The sequence below is a fragment of the Cryptomeria japonica genome, unplaced genomic scaffold, assembly GCF_030272615.1.
Source record: "Cryptomeria japonica unplaced genomic scaffold, Sugi_1.0 HiC_scaffold_57, whole genome shotgun sequence".
Lineage (NCBI taxonomy): Eukaryota > Viridiplantae > Streptophyta > Pinopsida > Cupressales > Cupressaceae > Cryptomeria > Cryptomeria japonica.
In genome coordinates this window covers 427,162-433,652 of record NW_026728879.1, presented here as the reverse complement: position 1 = coordinate 433,652, position 6,491 = coordinate 427,162, and positions in this window count along the sequence as shown.

The window sequence follows — 6,491 nt, the reverse complement described above, 5'->3', positions numbered from 1 at the left end:
GCTCACCCAACACATAACAATGAAACCGACATCCGTAGGGTTGTTGGTGAAGCATTTATTACAAAAAAAAAGAGTTTTATTCACTGATAAAATAGGGTAAGTGAATTCATTTTAACTCACTAAGCATTCAATCATTCAGAGCAAAGTAAAGGTGAGTCAAGAGAAAGCAGAAGCATTGTGAAAAGCCTTCGAGCAGTTATCAATCTTCCACCAACATTTACTTTCAGGTTTTTTTTGACATGGCATCTGGATCTTCACCTCCTACTTTTATTGTAAATCTCACCATTGTCAAAATCAAGGATAGGTTAAGGCCAGTATTTGAGGAGGTTCCCAAAATTGCTAAAAAGGAAGACTTTGTAGGAGTATTTTCTAGGGTTTTTGACGACGTAATGTATGTTGAAGATGTGAGGGCATACATTCATTGCACCCTTGAGGATTTGAGCACTGAAGACATCAAAATTATGTACCAATCCATGATACTAGGAGACTCTAGAACCATCAAATCAGAATTGCAAATAATTGAGGATCTAGGGTTAACCAATATTCTGTACATACCGATATTCAAATATGAGGTAATTAGATAGGTTATAAGAAAGGTTCACAACAAATTTATTTGGTTAGATAGGCGTTACATGATCACGAAGGAGGCAATTCAAGCTGTCACTGGCTTGCTTAGGGTTGGACAAGGACCTAGCAACAAAATTTCCAACACAAAGGCTGAAAAACTCACTGGTGCTACACCTAATAGCAAATCAATGAGGATAAACACAATCATCAACACCGATATAAATTTTGCAAGCATGATCATAGGTTACAAGGTAACTTAATCCAACCGATTGAATTTTGTTGCTAGTTCATGCATTCATGCTACGTATCATATGCTGAGGAATAATGTGAAGTATGATTTATGTGAGTGGATGAGGAGTGAGTTGATGTTAAACCTTGGAAAGATCAAAGGAATCAAGAAAGACACCTTTAGATATGGAAACTTGATTATTTGTTTAATGCTTTACTTCCTAAATGAGCTACCTGGTATAGGAAAGAAGCATTGGGCTCATGACATACCGGTAGGTATGCAAATCAAGGAAGCTATCACCGGTCTTGGTACTGACAAAGATGAGAAAATTTGGTGGTATTTTAAGACTTTTCAAGAAAACATGAGGCAAAGGGAGAGAATTTCAAAGAACATTGTGGACAAGTATTCCACTTATATCTATTTCATGGTAAAAACTGATGAAACTCTTATGGAAGCAGTTGAACCTAGGAAAATCTGGATTACTGAGCTTGGATATGAGGTGGATGATAACATTTTTGAACTCTATGCAAAGATGTTGTTAGATGCCCCATTAGACGATAAGACAAAACATTTTGGTACAACAGGAGAGAAGGCTCTTGAAGTGAAAACCAATTTTAACAGGAAGAGAAGAAAGAATAAAATAGAAAAGATGTCTGCATATGTATAAGATGTGATGTATAAGATAGACACTCAACTGGGTTCCAAATCAAAACAGGCTACCAAATCGGTAGAGGTTGGTACTGCAGAAGTGAAGAAGCCACAAGTTCACATTTCCCCTATCACTTCAAACTTTGATCCTGAGGATAATGAACCTCTGGCTTTTAGAAGGTACAAAAGAAGAATGTGGTAAAACCACCGATAGAGTAGAAGAAGGCAGAGCCTAGGAGGAGACTTCTTAGAAAGAAAACTAAGCCTACTGCACCTCCACCACCGTCAAGGAAGCCTATGCAAAAGAGGAAACTAGTCACACCGGCAACCACAAGCAAAAAGTAGAAGGGTGCTGATACTAGAACCGGTAAGACCACAATGACCTATGCTGAGCTTATTGATGAAATTACAAAAGATGGAATATTGAAAAATATATCAAAGTATTATGAAGATTTAGAAGAGAATGAGGAAAGTGAATTAGAAGAGGCTATTTTTTTGTATATAGACATTTATAAGAAAGCCTTAATTGAAATTTTGAAGGAGATGCCTTTATCCCTGTATAATAAACTTGAGGCCAGGAGACTTGACGTTGTCAAGAGGGATATGAAGATCAAAGAAGTAGCACTTTTGGAATTATGTGGTACTATAAATAATGAGGAAATGAAATGATGTATAGACACTGCAAATAGGAAAATCTTCAGTAGTAAATCCCGATAGATAAGCCTTATGATGGGGAGAGTAAATGAGGTGGTAAATGAGACAAGTAAGGGACGGACCAAATTATTTTAGAAAAACCTAGACTTTCTCACATCTCAAAAATAATTTGCAAGGGAAACATCTTCAACCATTCCTGACAAATCAAAAGGGAAAAGTATTTTGGGCAGTTCAACTCCAGTTTTGACACAACCGGTAGCTAAGGAGAGTATACAGTCTGTACAAGTCACTTGAAATTATGTGGATAATACTCCATCTACAGTAACCAACACTACACCAAGTGGCGAAGCCACTGGTGCAATAGAGGTTGAGATGGACAAGGTAAAAGCCACTGAGTCCATACTGGCAGGTAAAGTTGATTCCCTGACAAAGGTTTTGGCAATTGACACTTCTCAGGTTGAGAAGAAATCAGTCTCTCAGTTGAGTCCAATTGAATTAATGATGATGGCTACTCATAAGTTACTGAAGGAAGGTACTGTAGATAAAGGATTAACTGATCAATCAGTATCTGTGTTGCACAGATTATTACTTGACTATCAGATTGAATATGGAGAAAGCCCTTCCTGTAAGCTCAAGACTCTAATAGAGCACAAATCCAACAATTTTCAATCTAAGGCAGATAGCAGACGGACATGATTTAGACAATTTCACAGCAGTAAAAAGAACAACTTTTTATCAGCTTATAGGAATAGGGAAGAAGAAAATTAAGGACAAACTTATCCCTATTGAGGTTTGTTTAAAACAATGTAAAAATATCTACAGAGTGTGTTCTAACATAGAATGTCTTACAACTAATGTAGATAGTAGATTGAAGGAGTTATATGATAAGATGGCTAAAATTGCTAACTCTTTTGATGGATTGACTACACTAACCACATCTATTGATGGAGAAATTTTGTCCTTGGATAACCAAATATTTTCTTTTGAGAAGGAGAGAGATAAAATCATGAGAAGAGCAAGATATCTAAGAGGATTGGTAAGTCCTAGACTAGATTCATTGGGTGTTCACAAGAAAGAGTGCATGGATATGATAACTAAACCCACACCGGAAGATATCCAAGAGAAAGAAACACTTGCCAACTTACAAAGTGGACTTGCATCTATTTCTGATACTTTCAAATCTAGTCGGGATACATATCTTTAGTTATTGCAGAAGGCATACACGGAAATCCTAAAGATGAATAAGGTCCAGTGAAACTAATAGTATTATTTTATTCTTTTAATTCTTTCATCAGTCTTTGGCATTAATGTCAAAGGAGGAGTATGTTCATATGTGAAAAATATCAGGGAAAGACATTTGAGACGAAGTGTATTACTTAGGGGGAGCATATCGGCAGGGAATCCATTTTTCAAATGAGTGTTGCCATCAGTGCCAAAGGGGGAGATTGTTGGCAATTGACACTCATTGGATTCATTTTGTTGTCATTGATGGCAACAAGATATGATGTAAGTCATAAACTGGCACTAGGAAGCATATACCAACAAATATCAGCTTTGGAGCATTTAGGAGTACACCAGTTCACTAACATCAAGGAGGATTTACTTAAATCATTTTGTAATTATTATTGTCAAGGTCGACACTTTTCTAAATGTGTTGTAAGATGAAATAAGACATATCATTTGTAATAGGTATATAGGTCAGTCTGCTAGGTTATTTTTAAGTGTGATGAAAAAGAGGGAAAATGTGGATATAAGAGAATATACAAGAACTATATGATGCAAAATATATGTATGGAGATCATTTTGTATGTCAATGCTATATCATGCAATGATCTATAGATAGCTTGGAAAGCATTCCTGGAGGAGAAGAGATATCGGTAGCAATTCAGAGTTTATGAACCAGTACAGAGCAAAACTAGAGCCGAAACTCTATTTGGCATAGCAGATGCATTCTTGATTTCATTTTGAATAATTTACTCTGGCAGAAAGCTTGTTGTCAGTGAGGCTCTTTAGTGATAAGTAGTATGCTCTAGGCAGTGTGCCATCCTACAAGTGCAGGCCCCTATTATATGTAATATCTTTTCATATGGCTACTGAACTGATATTGTGGGTCACAAATCCCACTGTGGTTTTTCCTCATTGAGGTTTTCCACATATAAATTTTGTGTGTTATGTTGTTCATTTATGTGGATGGTTTATTTTCTTCTTGTTATATGTTTATTTGTTTACCAATATATATATGCATGGTCTAGAAAGTTAAAAAATATTCATTTAGGCAAAACACTGATTCACCCCCCCCCCCCCCCCCCCCCACACCTCTCAGTGTTCTTGGATCTCAACAGTTTGTCTATCCAACTTTGGCAAGTTATAATTAGTTTACAAATATTACCATTTTGTATTTATGAATTTGGTTTCAAGCTCATTAAATATTGGCTCGTGAGAGTAATATCACCTATCTTTAGAAATGGTACCACCACCTTTACATGCCTTTCTCCATCCAAACTGTCATAAAGAAGCCATCCTATCTAGATTTTTTGAAAGACTGTGCCTTGGGAAATGTGTCTCAACAATGTCGAGCAGTTAATGACTTTATGAATTAAGAAACATGTTGAGAAAGAGATGTCTTGAGTTTGAAAATCATCCAACATGTTGATTTTAGGTGTCGACCAATGCACTTAGCTCCCAGTGATATGTGATTTTCAAGGAATATTTGAGTAATCAATGTATTTGTCAACTCGAGAGAAATTTGTTAATAAGTACTGGGGTTCTATATTTATCTGACTAGCTGATTACGAAGGGACAATATTTTAAGGACAACATGACTTTTGAGAACAAAGGGAGAGATCGGGTAATCGATACTTGGGAAAACTCAGAAATTGCAAAGACTGAGTAATTGTTCTTAGAAATATTCTAATTAAAATAATAAATATGATGGAAGAGGCTACTTGAAAGGGAAGTAAAAAATTAGGGCAACAATAGGCTTTGAAGGGGAAAAGGACTAGCAAGGACACAAAGAACTTAACATGCATGACCAAAAGGTCTTGTTTTGTAGGCAATAAAGTCACACCAAAACCCCAGCCAAGGACACATGAAGTAAAACCAAACTGAAGGCAAACATAACATAACCTAAAAATTAGAGCATGGGAAACAAAACAAAGGGTCGGCCAAAAAGAAGTAGAGAGGGGAGGATGAGGATAGCTGGTATGAGGAGGATAATGAGACTGATATCGACATGGATACTGAAAGTGAGGAGGTCCAAACCCTCATGAGCTAGAAACAGAAAAGGAAGACCCCTAAAAATTTGGTTGTGGGAACCAAGAATCGCTCACCTCTCATGACTGATTCTAAGGATAAGGGCCTAATGGGGCAGGATATGATCATGAAAGAAACTCAGAGCTTTGATGTCAGGGAGGTGGGACTGGAAGTGAATATTGAGATGGCGGGTGACAAGACCTAGGAAGAGCATCACCTGGATATTGACCTTTGTATCAATAATGGCATTGATAGCTTCAAACAGGCGTTCCTCTGGATGCAAAAAGAAATAACTTGCATTAAAACCAAGCAAGCCCAGGAAGGAGAAAAAATTGAGACTTTACAAGCTTTAGGCTCGGGTAAAATCAATTCTCTCCCTGATTGTCTCAGCGAGCTTACCAATGCTATTGGTAATGCAGAGAAGATCATCAATGCGAATTGCAATAGTTTACTTAGCCTGGAGAATAGAGTAGGGGCCATTGAAAAAAGACTCGATGGAGTTGAGAACACGCTCAAAAAAATTGGTGAGAAAAGTCATAAGATTATTAAGGCTGCCTCGACTAGTATGAAGGCTCTTATCAGTAAGCCTGAGAATGACCATGAGGATAAGGCTTTGGCGGGCATTATTGAAGTGAAGGAATATACCCTAGAAGATAAGGAGATAGGACTTGGGAGAAGAACGCGGGTGAGCACCAGAAAGATGCAAAGCCATAGAAAGGAAATTGAGGAAATCAAGTGGGGACTGATGATATGGAACAGCTGGAGCTAGAAGCTGCTGAAATGCTTTAGAACTTAACCTAAATTTGTGCTCTTTATGTCTATCCTTTTGGTTTTTTGACTAGTTGTCTCTAGTTTGTTGGTGTTCTGCTCATCAGCTGTCTTTTTCTTTGGTGTTGTCTTTTGTGTTTTGTTGTGCTTTAATGTTAATCTTTTGATGTTTTAGCTGTAATGGGTTTCAGGGGCCCATCAAAACCTGTTTTCCCATATTCAAAAACATAACCTAAATATATAAACCTAAAGGTAGGTGAGGGGTCTAGCCTTATAGAGATGCTTCGCTAAGTCATGCATATCCATTTATTTGTTGAGAAAAATAGATCCCATGTTGAAACAAGAAATGGTGATAATAGGATACTCTTGAATT